Here is an 18,017-nt window from a genome sequence, read left to right as displayed (position 1 = left end):
GTGCCAGAGGAGGTTTAGGTTGGACTTTACAGAATCACAGAATCACAGAATGCTGGGGATTGGAAGGGACCTTGAAAGGTCATCTAGTCCAATGCCCCTGCCGGAGCAGGAACACCTAGATGAGGTTACACAGGAAGGCGTCCAGGTAGGTCTTGAATGTCTCCAGAGTAGGAGACTCCACAACCTCCCTGGGCAGCCTGTTTCAGTGTTCTGTCACCCTCACTGAGAAGAAGTTTCTTCTCAAATTTAAGTGGAACCTCCTGTGTTCCAGTTTGTACCCATTGACCCTTGTCCTATCATTGGTTGTCACCAAGAATAGCCTGACTCCATCCTCATGACACTCACCCTTTATATATCTGTAAACATTAATGAGGTCACCCTCTTCTCCAAGCTAAAGAAGCCCAGCTCCCTCAGCCTTTCCTCATAAGGAAGATGCTCCACTCCCTTAATCATCTTTGTTGCCCTGCGCTGGACTCTTTCCAGCAGTTCCCTGTCCTTCTTGAACTGAGGGGCCCAGAACTGGTCTCACCACGGCAGAGTAGAGGGGGAGGAGAACCTCTCTGGACCTACTAACCACCCCCCTTCTAATATACCCCGGGATGCCATTGGCCTTTCTGGCTACAAGGCACAGTGCTGGCTCATGGTTATCCTGCTGTCCACCAGGACCCCCAGGTCCCTTTCCCCTACACTGTTCTCTAATAGGTCATTCCCCAACTTACACTGGAACCTGGGGTTGTTCCTGCCCAGATGTAAGACTCTACACTTTCTGTTGTTATATTTCATTAAATTTTTCCCCGTCCAACTCTCCAGCCTGTCCAGGTCTTGCTGGATGGTGGCACAGACTTCTGGCATATCAGCCACTCCTCCCAGCTTCGTGTCATCAGCAAACTTGCTGATAGTACACTCTATTCCCTCATCCAAATCATTGATTTATGTATTGAATAATACAGGCCCCAGTACTGACCCTTGAGGCACTCCACTAGATACAGGCCTCCAACTAGACTCTGCCCCACTGACCATGATTCTCTGGCTTCTTCCCTTCAGCCAGTTCGCAGTCCACCTCACTACCTGATCATCCAGATCGCACTCCTTCAATTTAGCTGTGAGGATGCTGTGGGAGACTGTGTCGAATTACTTACTCAAGTCAAGGTAGACCACGTCCACTGCTCTGCCATCATCCATCCATCTCGTTATGTCCTCATAGAAGTCAATGAGGTTGGTCAAGCACGACTCCCCTTTGGTGAAGCTATGTTGACTGCCCCTAATGACCCTCTTATCCCTGATATGCCTTTAGTTGGCACCAAGGATAAGTAGTTTCATCAGTTTCCCAGGGATGGAGGTGAGGTTGACCGGTGTATAGTTACCCAGGTCCTCCTTCTTGACTTTTTTGAATACTGGAGTAACATTTGCTTTCCTCCAGTCCTCAGGCACCGCTCCCGTTTCCCAAGACTTGGCAAAGATGATGGAGAGCTGTCCAGCAATGACCTCAGACAGCTCCCTCAGCACCTGCGAGTGCATCCCATCCGGACCCATGGATTTATGGATGTCCAGATTGCCTAACTGCTCCCTAACCCATTCCTCATCAATCGAGGCAAACTTCTCCATTGTCCTGACTTCCTCTGGGGCCTCAGGGTACGGGGCTCCTCAGGACAGCCTCCGGCAGAGTAGACAGAGACAAAGAAGGCGTTCAGTAACTCTGCCTTCTCTGTGTCTTCTGTCACCAGGGCACTCACCTCATTCATCAGTGGGCCTACTTTGCCTCTGGTGTTAGTTTTATCTGCCACATATTTGAAAAAGCTCTCCCTGTTGTCCTTGACCCCTCTCACCAGGTTTAATTTTAAGGAGGCCTTAGCTTTATCCTAGTTGCCTCCCTACACCCTCTGACATCAGCCTTATATTCTCCCTAAGTGGCCAACCCCTCCTTCCATGATCTATAAACTCTTCTCTTCCACTTCAGCTTACCCAACAGCTCCTTGTTTAACCACACAGGTCTCCTGGCTCCCTTCCTTGACATTAGGAAAAGATTCTTCAGCCAGAGGGTGGTGGAGCACTGGAACAGGCTCCCCAGGGAGGTGTCATGGCCCCAAGCCTGACAGTGTTCAAGAAGAGACTGGACAACACTTTCAGACACCTAGTGTGAATTTTTGGGTTGTCCTAGGCAGAGGCAGGAGTTGGACTCGATGATCCTTGTGGATCCCTTCCAACCCATGACATTCTAACGATTCTGTTTTCTGTATTATTCTTAATTTGTGCACATGAACTGGATGAAATCAATAACCGATGAGACAAACCTTGGCATTTAAAGTTCTTGCTGCACACTGTTTTTTTTTCCATGGGATTTACATGGAACAGGCATATTTCTTGGAGAGGAGTGGGTTTAGTGTGAATTTCCAGATCTGACTGAACTTACAAAATGCATATATGAGAGAGAGCTGAATTCACTTGAGGTGACTGGAAGTGCAGTCAGGCCTTATGTACAAATACTAACTTCATCTCACTGGCAGAGTTCTGTAATACCATAGACGGAAATGGTTTTACAGTTATCTCAGACACACTGTTTTGTAATTCTCTTTCCCATTGCTATAACTCCACTAAATTTTAAGTCCTGAAGGCAGAAGTTTTCCATTTCATGTGTTTGCCTGAGGACGCATTTTTAATTGATCTTAAAAGTAGATTAAAGCATGTTTTTGGCTTAAACAACTTGGCTATTTCTCAGAACGAATCACAAGCAAAATATGTTCTACTCATATTAAAAAAAAAAAAAAGAGAGAAGTGCCAGCACCTCCACATTTAGGTTGTGGACTTGGAGAGCCTAGCAATGGAACTCCTTCAGACATGCATATTGTCCTGCAAAATATCACCTGAAAAGTTATTATGCACTCAGTAGTATGACAGATTTTTAGAACATTTTGTTTACCTCAGGTTAGTTCCATCCTATGGCCCTTAGGGATTAACCTGACTATTTTTTTTTTTTTTAGGGCCCTTCAGATTTTCCTGCCTGAAGACAATGAGAACTGATCAGAGCTTCTCTGACGTATGAACCTCTGCAGCTTCCAGGGGCAACACAAATGCAGGAAAGAATAGTCTGGTTACTATCTCCCTTATTCTCTGAAGACAAGTCTTAGTGAAACATACCGGAATAAGCTGTTATAAGGTTAATGGACAAGGAAGTGTAAAAAGGCAGACGAAAAGAAAAACGAAACAGAGATACAGAATATGGACAGTGAAGGAACGGTAAGGAGTGACAATGTTAAAGAAGATATCGAGCAATTGGAATTAAGTAGAATAATCAGGAAACAACAGTATGCTGAATTGAGTATTATGCATAAGGTAACATGCAGAATAACCCATTTTGTAGTTATTTTTCCTGACTGGCACTGGAGATCTGCTGCGCTTTTGTATCAAGACCATGTAGACAGAAAGTAGAGGAGTAACCACCTATCAGTATCAAAAGGCAACCAAAAGACAACCAAAAAGCATATGCTGCGGAGAAGGTCTCAGAAAAGTCTCGGGATGTGCTGAAGAGAGTAGCCTTTGCACTGAAGGCAATTTGGTAACCAACCTGCAATTTTAGCTGCCTGTTACCTCCCCCATTTATTCCCTGCTGAAATAGGGTCTTATTCAAAAAAAACAATGTACAATTCTTTGAAAGGATTTCATGTTCCTGTGTTTACAGACTAAAATAAACTCATCCATGCAGCCTTAATTCTACATTTGTTAAATTCCATAAAGCTTATTCCTTAATGCAGTTTACATACAGACATATTGTTGTGGGATTTAAAGACTGACCCTTCAGGCAGGAGAATGCAAGGGTGTTAATTATTTTTTGACTTGTTAAGTCTTGTTGGGTTACCACTGTAATATAAGAAATGTTTGTAGAGCACACTGTGATCGTTTATAGCAGTTAGCCAGCACAGCAGTTTCAATAGAGTTCCTGGATTTTAGTAAGTATTTTAAATCACTGAATCTATCTCAGCTCTTAACCTTTTGAATGGCCATGGAAATAGTTCAGAGACTGATGAGGGACAGCAAAGCTTGAATGTTATAATAGGTGAATGCATCAATATGGCTGTGGTTTCACATTCTGAGTTATATAGACCAAAAAGCTGAGAGTGTCACTTCATTTATTTTCTTAGTGCACCATGTATTCAAAAGCAGAGCTGCACATGGCAACTGGCTGTGTTAGTTCAAGCTGGTGGCACCGTGCGCAGGCAAGGGAGAAACAAAATTGCAGCACCAGATCGGTGAGCAGGACTACCCAGGTGCAGAGGCAGAAATGTACAACTGGTTGTCACCGCAATTCAGTATCTGGGCTTTTCTACCCCACGTGTTCATCTTCTGAGTGACAGGGAGGAACGTTTAGTGCAGTGTTCAGTTTCTCTTGACAAGACTGAGGAGGGGAAATTTGAGAAAGTATTAATAAACAGATGCTGGAGTGACTTTTTGAAAGGTATGGGTAATTGAAAATGGTTTAGAGTAATTATTGTCAATAAATGTTCTTAAAAATGAAGTAGAAATTCACCTACACAAAAGGTTTTAGTGCAACTTATAAAAGAAGCACAAGCAAGATTATTTGTTGATTATCTTATTTTACTTATCCAGCTATCAGCATCTTGACAGTGCTACTTCAGCAGAACAAAGAAACTACTCCCTTGGATTTCTGAGGCATTTATGTTTCTGTTGTTAGCAAAATGCATGTGGAATGAATCATAATGTCCTACTTGACTAAGCTTTTTAAAAGAGAAATAATTGTTGCCAGAGCGCTGAATAATTTTGGATAAACCCCATTTCTATCTAGTTGGTTCTCCTCTAAACAGTTCTGGTTAGAATAAAGTCTGGAGCCTATCACCTGTCTAAATTGACTTCTGGGGTGCCTCCGTGACACGTGCTTAAGATAAAAATGGACAAATAAACCTTCTATACATGCCAGTACTTCACAGTTAAGGCTTTTAAATTACTACCACAGCTATTCAGCCAAAGAGTTCTATAGACATGCCCTGTAATCTCTTTAATCTTTTTCCAACATGACCTGTTATTTGTATCACCTAATGCCACATTAATATTTTAATACACTTTGTATCTTAGTGTAAAGTCAGCATATGTTAGTGTAAAGTCAGCAGCATAGTCCATTGCAGGGGTTTATGGGATTTTTTTGCCTCATTATTGCTGTGCTTTTATTTCTTATTGAAAAAATAATCCCTACATTAAAAATTCTAGACATGTTCTTCCATAATATTTTAGTTCAGAATTACTGAATGCTACTGAAACTTTTGACCTGGGCCCCAACCTGTTGTTCTGAGGTGACTACTGGTGAAGATTTCCCCACAGTTGAGATCTGTACACTACCTAGACCAGAACAGATATTAAAAGGTGCAGAATGCATTAAACGCATTCTGTCTTTCCCAAACCCATCAGAGCAACTTTGAGACCAAATCATAAAGCAGGGTGGCCCTAGAGCTGCATGATATACATCAGGAGTCAACACAGGTCAGTGGACAGCACACAGTGCAGAAAGCACAGCTGTGCTTTTAAGCCTCTGTTCCGCTTCTTCATGTCCACTCTAACCATAAAAACAGCAGCTGAGCAGAGACTCAATTTTATGCATTCATATAACAGTAAGAAGAATAAATGTCCTTGCTATCCCCTTCTAATGCCCATGAAGAATTTGCTTCATTAAGTCTACTAGACGTTATTTGGTGTAAAATGAAAGACTTGTTAAGAAATGATCAGAAAAATGTTCATAAAGTACTTATATGGCAGGTTGCAGCTAAACCATTTTACCATGATTTTTTATCACTTTTAAGAAAAATTCCCATATTATGAAATTAAATGCATATGAAAAGGAGTACTTATGATTTTTAAAAACGTAAGAGAAATAAACATCTAATGCTAGACTTTTTTCTTTCCTATTTTATTTGTTCTTCAATGCAACACAGAAATGTGACTCTTTGACACTAATAGAAGAGTGAATATTTTTGGCTACCCAGCATGACATTCTTCACAAGATAAGGTACATATTCTAAGAGCAGTTATTCAATATTTGAGAAAATCAATCCTTTTGAGACATTATGCATCATCTCACTACTGTGATCTCTCTTCAAAATATAAAATCGTGGATGAATCTGTGTGTTTATTCACATCCAAAGGTGAACAGGTGTATGGAGAAAGATAAATGAGGCTGCAAATGTTTTCAGAGATTTTTGTAAATCTGAATTATAATTATATGCTTGAAGGAAGAAGATCCATATGCAGTGGACTATTGATTTCCAGCTAAGCCAGAATCAAAGAACCACAGACTATTTTGAGCTGGAAGAGACCCATGAGGATCATCAAGTCCAGCTCCCAATTTCATACAGGGCAACCTAGAAGTTAAACCATGTATCTAAGAACATTATCCAAACACTTGTTGAGAACTGACAGGCCTGGGGCTATGACCATTTGTTCCAGTGCTTACCCATGCTATTAGTGAAGGACTTTTTCCTAATATCCAAACTGAACTTCCCCTGACTCAACTTAAAGCCATCCCCTCACGTTCTATCAGCACACACCAGAGATATCATAGAATCATAGAATTGTATAATAGTTTGGGTTGGAAGGGACCTTTAAAAGTCATCAAGTCAAATCCTCTGCAATGAGCAGGGACGTCTTCAACTAGGTGAGGTTGCTCAGAGCCCCATCCAACCTGATCTTGAATGACTCCAGAGATGAGGCATCTGCCACCCCTCCATCTCAGAGGAGAGGTGTTCCAGCCCTCTGATCATCTTGGTGGCCTCCTCTGGCCTCTCTTCAACAGGTCCAGGTCTTTCCTGTACTGAGGGTTCCAGAGCCAGATACAGAACTCCAGGTGAGGTTTCTCCAGAGCAGAGCAGAGTCACCTCCCTTGACCTACTGGTCATACTTCTGTTTTTTTGTGGTCCACGATACAGTCACCTTTCTGGGCTGCAAGCATACACTGCCAGCTTACAAGCAACTTATTCACCAGTACCCCCAGCACCTCCCTCTCTGCTCTTCTTCATGCAGCAGTTGTAGACAGCAGCAAGGTTACCTCTCAGTCTTCTTTTTCTAAGCTGAAGAAGCCAAATATCTTCAACCACTCCTAATAAGTCTTGCACTTTAGTCCATCATCTTTCTTGCCCTCCTTTGGACATATTCTGATATTTCCATATCATTCTTATATTGTGGAGCCCTAAAAGGCACACAGCACTTGAAGTGAGGCTGCATCAATGCTAAGTATAGTGGGACAATCCCTTCTTTTGTCCAGTTAGTTATACTGTGCTTAATGCACCCCAGGATAAGGTTGGTCCTTTTGGCTGCCAGGGCACACAGTTTTCTCCTATTGAAGTGTTTCTGCAGGGTTGCACTCCACCCTTTTGTATACCAATCCATACGTACATCTATCAAATTTCACCATCCCAAGTGCAGAATCCAGCATTTGTCCTTGTTAAATTTCATATGGTGTGTGATTGCCAGGTGCTCCTGTCTATCAAGGTCTCTCTCTAAAGCCCTTCTGCTCTCTAGGAAGTCAATGGGTCCTCCTAATTTATTATCATTGGCAAACTTGCTTAGTGTGCACCCAATTCCTGTGTCCAGGTCACTGATAAAAACACGGAAGTGAATCGGTCATCAAATTCAGCCCTGTAGAACACCACTAGTGACTGGCCACCAGCCAGATGTTACCCAATTTACCACAACTCTTTGAACCTGACTATTCTAACAGTTGTTCAGTCATCATATTTTGTACATGTCCAGCTGTATGCTGGACATTTTGTTCAAAAGGATACTGTGAGAGACAGTATCAAAAGCTTTACTAAAATGTGATGTTCTTAATATGAGAGTAGTGTTTTGGATGAAAAATCATACCATATATAATATGATTTACTTTATCATGAGAAGCACCAATCACCAAACAAACTTTTTAATTTAAAATAGTAAAACATCTTCCTTTTCAGTGGGGAATAAAAAAAGGTTTACTTTCCAATAAATACTATCTGGCATTCAGTTTATGCTGTTTTCACCTAGATACTAGAGTTTATCCAAGTAAGCAATTGTTCTTTCAGATGAATTGCTAGAATTTGAAATGCTGTCTAAGGGCTTGTGGAAGAGACATTTAAGAGAGTGGAACTGTAATCCAGGTTATTTTTTTTTCTAATGTAAATACATGTCATTCAGTCTGTGGATAACAGAGACTGCAAATATATTCAGTCTTCATATTTTTGCACCACTGAAATGTAAATATCAGGAGAAGTTGATGTGGAAATATTATTTAACTCATCCTCTGTTTAAGACATCCAAGTGTGAAATGAGTAACAGTGCATTATGGTTAATGATTTCACTGCAGTAGAGGAATCTCCTCAGCAGGAGAAGGGTTATTCTGTTTTACTTCTTTAGATAAAAGCTGTCCAAAGACTCCGGATAAGGAAAAGTTCAAATGTAGCCAGGGAAAAATCTGAGTGCTCTCACTAAACAGAAAGAATCTGTGATCATTCAATAAAGAAATAAAATCTCTCTTTACTGCACCTCCTCACTTTATAGAGGGCTTTTGGGTCTATTTTTAAGTCTTTGTAACTTTTATAATATTTATTATGGGGGTTTTTTATTGTTGTTATTCAATTTTCTATCACACTTTTCTTCTTTCACTATCTGCCATTAGAACGCAAAATTTTTTTCTGGCACATGTGATCATTTTTCCCATACATCAATGACTGTACTATACAATTAAGGCCTTGCTTGATTGTGGTCCTAGTGCCCCTCAATTGGACTTCATGTTTTTTCCAAGGCTGAAGACACATTGTCTCTGTGAAGTTCCAGTCGGTTTTTCTTCTCTGCTGTGGGGTTCTGCACACGGAAGTTGCATCTCTGAGGAATATTTTAGCAACTGATAGTAAAGCTCTTTTACGTCTGTATGCTCTTGTATTTCTTTAATAAGAATTAGCAAGACAGGGAAATTCTGTACTGGTCTTGATCTATAAAATTCTCCTGCAGTGTCTTTGTGCACAACAGCAGTCATATGAAAGATTCACACAGAGGGAGAGCAAGAGGGTCCAGACATTTTGTGCAGTTGACCCATCATGAGAGTCTGTGTCATGAGAGGAAACCCTCTTCTTCAGCACGTTATGTAGTTGGTCCCAGATCATGGGACAGGAAGCCTCCCGTGTTTATAGCCTTGCATATAAAATGGAAATTTATATCCATGGTTGCTCTATTGGTACTATCACGGAGGCACCCCGAGACTAATTTAAGGGACAACAGGGTCCAAAACAACTTTTATTAAACCAGTGAGAAACAGGGTTTTAGCACTCCAAAAGTGACTTAAATATAGGTTCGGGTATCAGTTGAGGAAAATTATTAAGGGGCAGCAACTAGTACAACAGGCGATCCACAGAGTGCATGCACGTGGCTTCACCCAAAACAATGCCGGAACCATCCCCGAGTCCCAGAGGAGTACACACTTGCCTGAACACGGTGCGGGATTATTCTTAAAGAGATAAAGGTAAAGCATATGCTCGTGATTCCACGAGGGTAAATTTATAATACACTAGCAATTCTGCGAGGGTTAATTTACTTGTATGTGTGAATGTGCACGGAATACTACACGTGCTTATGTGGAAGCACGGGAGGAAAATACACTCGCGATTCTGCGAGGATAAATGTATAATATACTCGCAATTGTGCGAGGAAATAAAGTTACACTCGCGATTGTGCGAGGAAATAATTTAAAGTACGCGTGCAAATGTGCACGGAATAAAGTTACACTTGCGATTGTGCGAGGAAATAATTTTATACGTGCTTGTATTAAGCACGGGAAGTTACACGTGCGTATGTGCACGGAAAGGATAAATATACTCGCAATCCTGTAAGGGGTTTTATTCACACACGTGGCGGCAAGGCAAGCGGGGTCTCCATCCCGGGGAGCGGGGGTCTCGGCGGCAGCATCTTCAGCTCGCAGCTCCGAGAGATCGGCGACAATGGGCCCAGTCTCGACGAGAGTCCCGTTTTTATACTGGCTGATCAGACCTGACTGTAGGCAATCTAGAAGCTTCTCTGCACCCCCACACCGTGTGTGGGGTGCCCCTGAAGCCTCCAAATATCCCCCACACTGGTCACAGGTGCCCAGCGGCTCAAAAAGAAGCTGTTAGCTTCAAGTAGCAGAGAGAGGGAGATATGCCTACTCCCTCCACACTGAAGGAGGCGGGGGGGAGGGAGGGGGGTTTGCATTCTGCCACTGGTACCTAAGATTTGAGTCATGCAGTGCTATTTCTTTCAGCACATCTTAGGGCACAGAATTTAACAAGATCAACTGGGCTTCAGTAAGTACCTTTTCCAGAATGAGCTCTAAAAAAAAAAAATTTGTTCAAGTGTATATTTTATTGTTAGCGAGAAGGTACGCAAAATACATGACTGGCTACCCCTAACGTGTTTCCTACTTTTCTAAATTTCCACAATTTTTCCAGCTTCTCTTATTCAATTATTACATGTGTTTAATCTTTTATTCTCTTTGAAGGACCCCTTTTCCCCAACCCTTTAAAGATTATTATTGAATCTCCCTGTTTCTATAATGCCATTGTGCTGGGGCACTGAAAGCACTGTTCAATGAAAGAGTATATTGCTATATTTCATTTTCTAACTTTTCTTTGTATGTCATAGTTTATAAAATCTACATCCCACTGAGCTGCCCACCAGCTGTTTAGATCTCCTGTTTTTTTCTTCTAGGAGACTGCACAACTAATTAAAAACTGTCAAACTCGTTCATGTTTACAAACAATTGTAGGACTGGATGAACTTGATATTTTAAGTAGTTCCCATGCTTCCACTTGTCCAGTAACTATGTCTACTTGCTGAAGGACATTCATAAAATCATGTGCAAGAGGTTATTGTCTTGGTTTCAAAATTTTACTCTTAATTTCCAGTCATATCCTTGAAGTTGTGTTTTCTTCGGATCCTATCAACAAAAACAGAACTGTGAAGTTTCTCAGTAAAGTAACAACATACAAATAGGGTCTCAAAGCATGGAGCTTAAAATTTTGTGCAGATCAAATTTAATTTGATTACAATTTGTTTTATCTGAACTTATTTTAGAAGCCAATGTTTCCATTGTTTTGTAGAGCACCATTTTGCAGTTGCTAATAATTTCACCTCAATAAAATAGCTTCAAAGATGTGTACAGAATAATAGTATCAGGTATTGACACTGCTACACTAATTATATGAACACCTGCCATGCAAACAGTTTTGGAGATCTGCATGCTGATTTGGTGTCATATACCCTTCAAAAATAAGAAGTAGCGCAAAAAATATCTAAGGACATGAAGTTCTTAGGAAAACAGCAAAGTTTTGGTGTAAGTGTACTCTCATTCAATCTAGAATTGGAAATATACTTGAAAGCAGTTACCTGCAACACTTTCAGAAATGAAAAGTTGCTCTCAGTCAGTGCTTTAGTAATTCAACAAAGCCAAGGGGAAGGTCTTGTACATGGGTAAGGGCAATCCCAAACACAAATATGGGCTGGGAGAAAATGCATTGAGAGCAGCCCTGAGTAGAGGGATTTGGTTGATGAGAAGTTCAACATGACCCAGCAATGTGTGCTCAAAGCCCAGAGAGCCAGCCATATCTCAGGCTGCTTCAAAAGTCTAGCATGATCAGCAGATCAAAGGAGGTGAATCTCCCCTTCTGCTCTGATCTCATGAGATCCCGCCTGGAACACTGCCTCCAGCTCTTGGGCCCACAATGTAAGAAGGACATGGACCTGTCAGAGCAGGTCCAGAGGAGGGCCATGAAAATGCTCAGAGAGTTGGAGCATATCTCCTAGAGAACTGACTGAGAGAGTTGAGGTTGTTTGGCCTGGGGCAGAAGAGGCTTCAGGGAGACCTTGTAGCAGCCTTCCAGTACCTAAAGGGGCTCTACAAAAAAGCTGGAGATGGACTTTTTACAAGGGCCTGTAGTAACAGGACAAGGGGTAACAGTTTTACACTGAAAAGTGGTAGTTTTAGATTAGAAATAAGGAAGAAATTCTTCACCATGAGGATGATGAGGCACTGGAACAGGCTACCCAGAGAAACTGTGGATGCCCCATCCCTGGGAGTGTTCAAGGTCAGGCTAGATGGGACTTTGAGAAATCTGGTCCAGTAGAAGATGCCCCTGCCCACAGCAGGGGTGTTGGAACTAGATGATCTTTAAGACCACTTCCAACCCAAACCATTATATGATTCTATTATTCTAGATATATTTTATCAATTGATTAAAATAATCATGAGGAGACTGGAGCATAGATTTGTACAGGTCAACACTGGCACCAGTCAAGCTTTTGTGCAATTTGCAATGTGAATTGCTTATCCCTGGGCTGATCCCTTCATAACTGATGACATAGCAAGCAAGATGTCCAGCAACAGTCAGAAACCAAGCTTGAAATTATGCCCTTCAGCACTGCCCTTTCCTGGTACTGGTTTTGCTCTGCTGCTAATAATGTTCATTTGGTCAATTTAGTCAATTCAGTCTGTCTTCACAGATCCCACGTGATCCATCACATGGGAAATCTTTTCTGGCATCATCCGCATGTATAGTGTTTTCCTCTTACAAGTCATATATTGTACTTCCCAGTCTCCAAAAGCTTTGTACTGAACCAGCATACTAGAAATCAAGAGCAGCAAGTATGGACTTATTATTTTGAGAAAGCTGGCAAAATACTCAGAAAATAAATTACAAAGTGAGTTGCTGACCCTTGACATGAAAGCAATGCATGAAAGTGTTGATAAACTTTACTGACTTCTGAAACAATCAGTTCCACCTTATTACTGCAGTGGATTTGAACTGGACAAAAGCTATTATCTTTCAGTTAGGCAGCCAGAACATTTTTACCACAGCATGATACATGAGAAGAGATATCTAAAATCTAAATGTTTGCAGTAGTATTACAGTGTCATGAAGCAGTGTGAGAAAAGATTTGAAAATAAACTACATTTTTAAAACTGAGAGGATGGTTCATCTCTTCTCAAGAGGCATGAGATCGGGTTTTCGTTAGAAAAAATTGCTAAGATGTTAGATAATCCTACGGTGCCAATGTATTTTGAGTGCAATGTGCAGTTCTGGTCCTCACATCACTAAAAATTATGTAGCAGAACCAAAAAATGCAGAGCAACAGGTAAAATCAGAGGTATGAATCAGATTTCACATGAGAAATGCCTGGAAAAAAAATGTCTCTTCTTCCTAGAAAAGGAACAGCTAAAGCCATATGTGGCAGGGATCTGCAACACTGTGGGTAGAAAGGAGAAAAGATAATAGTTATTCAACATCTTTTCCAGTACAAGACACAGGAGCAACAAATGCAAACAACAAGAAGCAAGTTCAAGACAGCATCCCAAAAGAAGACTTCTTTGCATGGGTGGAGATCAGCTGTGAAGCTCCTTGTCACTGGATGCTGTGAAGGCAGTTTTTACTGCAGAATTTGTCCAGAGTGATGGGGGGAAATCCACAAAGAAACATCAAAAAAAGAGCATTGTTATCCTCTCAGAAGGTGTCTTATGTATGACTTCTTGGAGGCTGTTCTAAAAATGTCCAGGCATTTGTCACTGCCTGCTGCCGAAGACAGGACTCATACAAGATAGACTAGTTCTTCAACCCAGTGTGGTCTTTCCTTCTGTCTTCTGTTGACTTAGAGAAGTAATTTTATGTAGCTGAACCTTTATTCATATTATTTATACTTCAAGTATGTCTATACACATTTTGCATGTAAATTCTACATCAGTGTAGGGAAAGGAAAATGCTCCAAAGCTCGACAGCAGTGTCCTCCATGAAACAACGATTGTTTAGTTACATTCAGGCATATTTCATAGTTTCATGGAGTCAGTGAGATCATTTCTGTATAAAATGGGTGGAAGCAAAACGTAAAGTTACTAAAAATATTGAAAAATACTACCCTTCTCAGAAAAAATGTCACGGCAATCAAATATATTGTTACTAATTTAGTAGACTGGCAATAGGAGAGCTTCCTAATACATATAAATGTCATTGTCATTGAATGCCTAGCAATGCTGAAAAGGCAGAAAGAGCCTGTTGTCAATGAAGTAGGAAAATGTTGAACTTGATTTAAAGCAAAATGGTGAAAAACTGGTTGTGTGAAAATAGATGATTACTAAACAGGTTAAAAAACTTTACAGCCTACATCCCACACCTGATTAGGAGGGTATTCATTAGAATGAAGAATGTCATACTATCTATGTATGAATATTTGTCTCTCTGCTTAGCAACAGACACAAATGCGATCGAGATATAAAAATCAAATTTATTTAGCATTTTTATATCTTTAGATGTTACAGAATAGGCTTTGTTCTCAATTACTTTCACAATTACTGATATGTATTTCTCTACTCACTGTTTAAAAAACCCTACGTCTGACCAAAACCAGTGTGTAATGTTCTTCATTTCAGTCAATGAACTTTAACAGAAACCAATGTGTTTTAACTGAATTTTTGTTTATCTCAAGCAGCACATTTTAATGAAATCAATACATTCTTACTGAAAACCTCATGAATCCATTTGAAAGAATACATTTTTACTCAAACCAATATACAGTTCTATAATGTCTGTATGTTTTAGTGAAAGCATGGCAATACGTTTTAGCTGAAGCCAATGCATTTCTTTAGGGCTGATACTAAAGAAACCTTGTTTTACAATGAAACCAATGCATTCTTACTGAAACTAATATTCCATATTCTTAAGTCAACATTGTCAGGCTAAAAGACAGTTATGTTTTATTTCTTGTGAAGAAATGCATACTTTCAAGATTATCTTAAATTTAGAAGTTGTGCAAAGCTTATATTCTAGTATGTATATAAAATAAGAAGCAGATCACAAGAAGTCATTCCTAGATAGATCTGTCTCCTTGGCTGTACATTTTATGTAGTCTTGCAACATACACGCATTCTATCAAATGAGTAATGATATAGCTAGGAGTTTATTTTCATTCTCGATAGACTTTCACTAAATCTTTTTTTCCGCTTTATATGCAAACTGACTTAAAGTAAGTCAGCATTATGCGTGATTTACACTTCAGAGTAGAGCAAGAGAACAGTGGTTAATGATTTTATTGTAGACTAGATGTGATTTATAATGCGAGAAATTTTTGTAAGAATTGTTTGCAGTATATCAGTTTTGGTATTTTTCTTGACATTATGACTAAAGATGAGCTGATCTGCATTACTTAGAAATATTTTGAGTAGTCTGGTGCATGTAGCTAATGATTTGTGATCCTTCTAAGTGTTTTAATCGACGCAATTTATGTGAATTAGAAGGCTCCATCTGAATTTCAACAGATCTGAAGAAATGCATAATCTGCTTAAAATTTAGATACAGTTTTTCATTATTTATCTTTTCAGCATAAAGAGATAATGTAGGCAGAGCAAGAAAACCAGCAATACAGAGACTTTCAATAACACTGTTTCGGCATTACAAGATACAGCACAGAACCACAGGGCTGTTAAACAAAAAGGGCCAATTTTATACAATTACTGTTCTCACCACAGGCACATCAAAATATTATTTTCAGTTAAATCAAATACAGTGTCATTTCCTAATGAGAATCCAATTGTGAGGAAAGATTAAAGGAATTTACCATACTTCTGTTAGTTGTATACAACTGAGTTGTCTAACTGCAATGTGTAATGATCTAGAGGTCCAAATCCTAAATGGGATCATTCACAAGCTGAAGAGGGCAAAGGGTTTCGCCAACTCCCACTGAAAATGTATTGAAATTCTTCAGTGTTAATTAGCTCAGAGCTGTAATTGATTACCTTAAGGTGATAGCCATGACCAAGGAAATATTAGGGCTTTTTCCATTACCGTATCCACTTCTTACCCCACAGCCCATGGGTTCCTTACTGAAACACCAAAGACATTAACAAACAACATGGAGCACTCCCAACTCATCAGCTCCAGTTCAGCATTTTAATCTGTGCAGATGGGATCCTGATATTTTAGGGACTAAGGAAAACATAGCCTAGCCATAGCAAAGTTTCTTTTGCCAAGCTTGCTGGTTTACAGAGCTGACCTACTTACAATCCTTATGAAAACAAAATGGACATTTTATGTCTGAAATTATGCCTAATCACATCTTCAAAAAATTTCTCCCTTCTAATGATGTTTGAGAAATAATGAATAAAACGTAAATGCAATGGGAAGTCTGAGGCAAAATGCAATATTGAGAAAAATATATAGTCCAATTAAAATGATTAGCATAGAAAAGGGTAGTGTATATTCCTACTGCATCTGCTCACTGAGTGGTTTCCTTCATGTACAATAGGTTGCCTTGGGGGTGATTGATCCATTTCCAGAAAGTATAATCATTGGTTTCCAAATAAGCTGAAAGACAAAGTGTAACAAGACCATGCACTGTACTAGCACAGGATTTTGACTCTCCTCATTATTTAAACCCCTCTAGCAATTTTCCCTTAATAAGTTCCTATAGTGCTTTCCTGGATTCCTTTTTTCTATAACATATTTTATTCTTCCAAATGAGTACGGTCCACTCAAATCAACATGACTTCTACACCACCTCTTTCTAATTACAGTTCTTGGTGTCATACTGCGACCTGCAAGTATTATAAAATAAGTGTCATTCTTCTATTTTTTTAGAATCCCACAAAATGAGGAAGGATAGCATTAGTTACTCAATTTCATCCTTTTCTATGCCATTATTAGAACAGACTTGATTTTTAAAAGGGATTAAATTTTGGACTTGAAATATAATCTTAGCATAAATAACCATACACCAGATACTTAAATGCAGCTGAACTAAAACCAAAGCAAAGATGAATTTCAGTACTCCATTTGAATCTCAGTTATCTATTGCAAATTTCCATGACCACAGAAACAAGTAGGTTCTAAATTCATGGTTAATTTTAAAGTCATTTAATAGCAACTACTGGAAACTGGGAGTATGGTTTGAATAATTACATGATTAAGTGTATGTTTAATTTTAATATTTTGTAGTGCTGACATTCAAACAAGATTCAAAGTCTTGGTTGATCAAGCACAACATGTATGGATACCTTATGTATACTTCTTGGATGTAATGTAGAGGACACAATAAAGATCATCAATAGGATATTCAGTTACAGTCTCCTGTCTTCATTTTAACAATTTCAACAAAATCAAGAAGTTATAGAAAAAAGTTGCAAGATTGATTTAGATCTTTAGGAACTTGCCTTTGGATTAGACATTCAAGTATATTGTGGATAAACAAAGGAAGATTAGAGGGAACTTGATCATTGTCCTTAAAAGTCATTAGGGTAGGAAGTATTGTGCAAAACAAGAAGTAATATTCAAAAGTTTGAAGCTGTTATTAAGCAAAAAATGAGGGACAGGAGGAATATTCCAGTGAAATCTAATTAACGACTGAAACAGTTAATCTAGGAATCCAATTCTGTGTGTTTTAAGTCTTTCATCTGACACCAAACACAGTCCTCTAGCTTGACAGGGAAAATGGGAGTGACAGAAATATTTCTGTCTTCGGATCTCAGGCTATTTTACCCAGAAGTTTGGCAGACATACTGGTTTCTCTTATTGTTGATAAAAAATCAACACAATTCCATAAAATATACTTGATAATAATTACAGTCAAACACTATTAAGGTTCAGAGAAAGAAACACTATAGAAGAATATTTAAGACATAACTGGATTTAACGAAGCAGGAGAGAAATCCAGCATCCAGATTGTCTGTTCCATGTTGCATTAAAATTAACATTTAACTTTGAAATGTTTTTTCTGTATTTACTTCCAAGACAGTCATTAGATTTTTTTTAAGTATGGCTGCAGAAGTAAAAGATGCAGGAAACCTTCATTACCTTTTACACATAGGAGTAGAGTGACCTTGTTCATCAGCATTTTATGACTTATAACAGCTACAACCTTAACTCCTTAAACATAAGTTCTCTTCCAGATTCTGCTCCTATTCACAACACTATTTACTTTCTTGCCATTAGTTATATTATCTTCACTCCTCGATGCTCACAATGACTCTTCTCCTG

At 39.4% G+C, this 18,017-nt stretch overlaps 1 long non-coding RNA gene across 5 annotated transcripts in view; it reads left to right on the top strand.

The window, feature by feature from the left end:
• LOC136098581 (uncharacterized) overlaps nt 1-17,100 on the top strand; it is a 55,260-nt gene extending 38,160 nt beyond the window's left edge. For 3 of the 5 annotated variants that reach the window (XR_011737472.1, XR_011737470.1, XR_011737468.1), the window contains one exon: nt 2,979-3,706. This is a non-coding gene — a long non-coding RNA (uncharacterized lncRNA). Of the gene's footprint in view, nt 1-2,978; nt 3,707-5,936; nt 6,011-13,294 lie in introns of those variants that run through there. The other 2 variants (XR_011737469.1, XR_011737471.1) reach the window with 2 other exon arrangements.
• The last annotated feature ends 917 nt before the right edge of the window (nt 17,101-18,017 follow it).

This window comes from Patagioenas fasciata, chromosome 2 (genome assembly GCF_037038585.1).
Source record: "Patagioenas fasciata isolate bPatFas1 chromosome 2, bPatFas1.hap1, whole genome shotgun sequence".
NCBI lineage: Eukaryota > Metazoa > Chordata > Aves > Columbiformes > Columbidae > Patagioenas > Patagioenas fasciata.
This window is presented reverse-complemented; position numbering and strand designations above follow the sequence as displayed.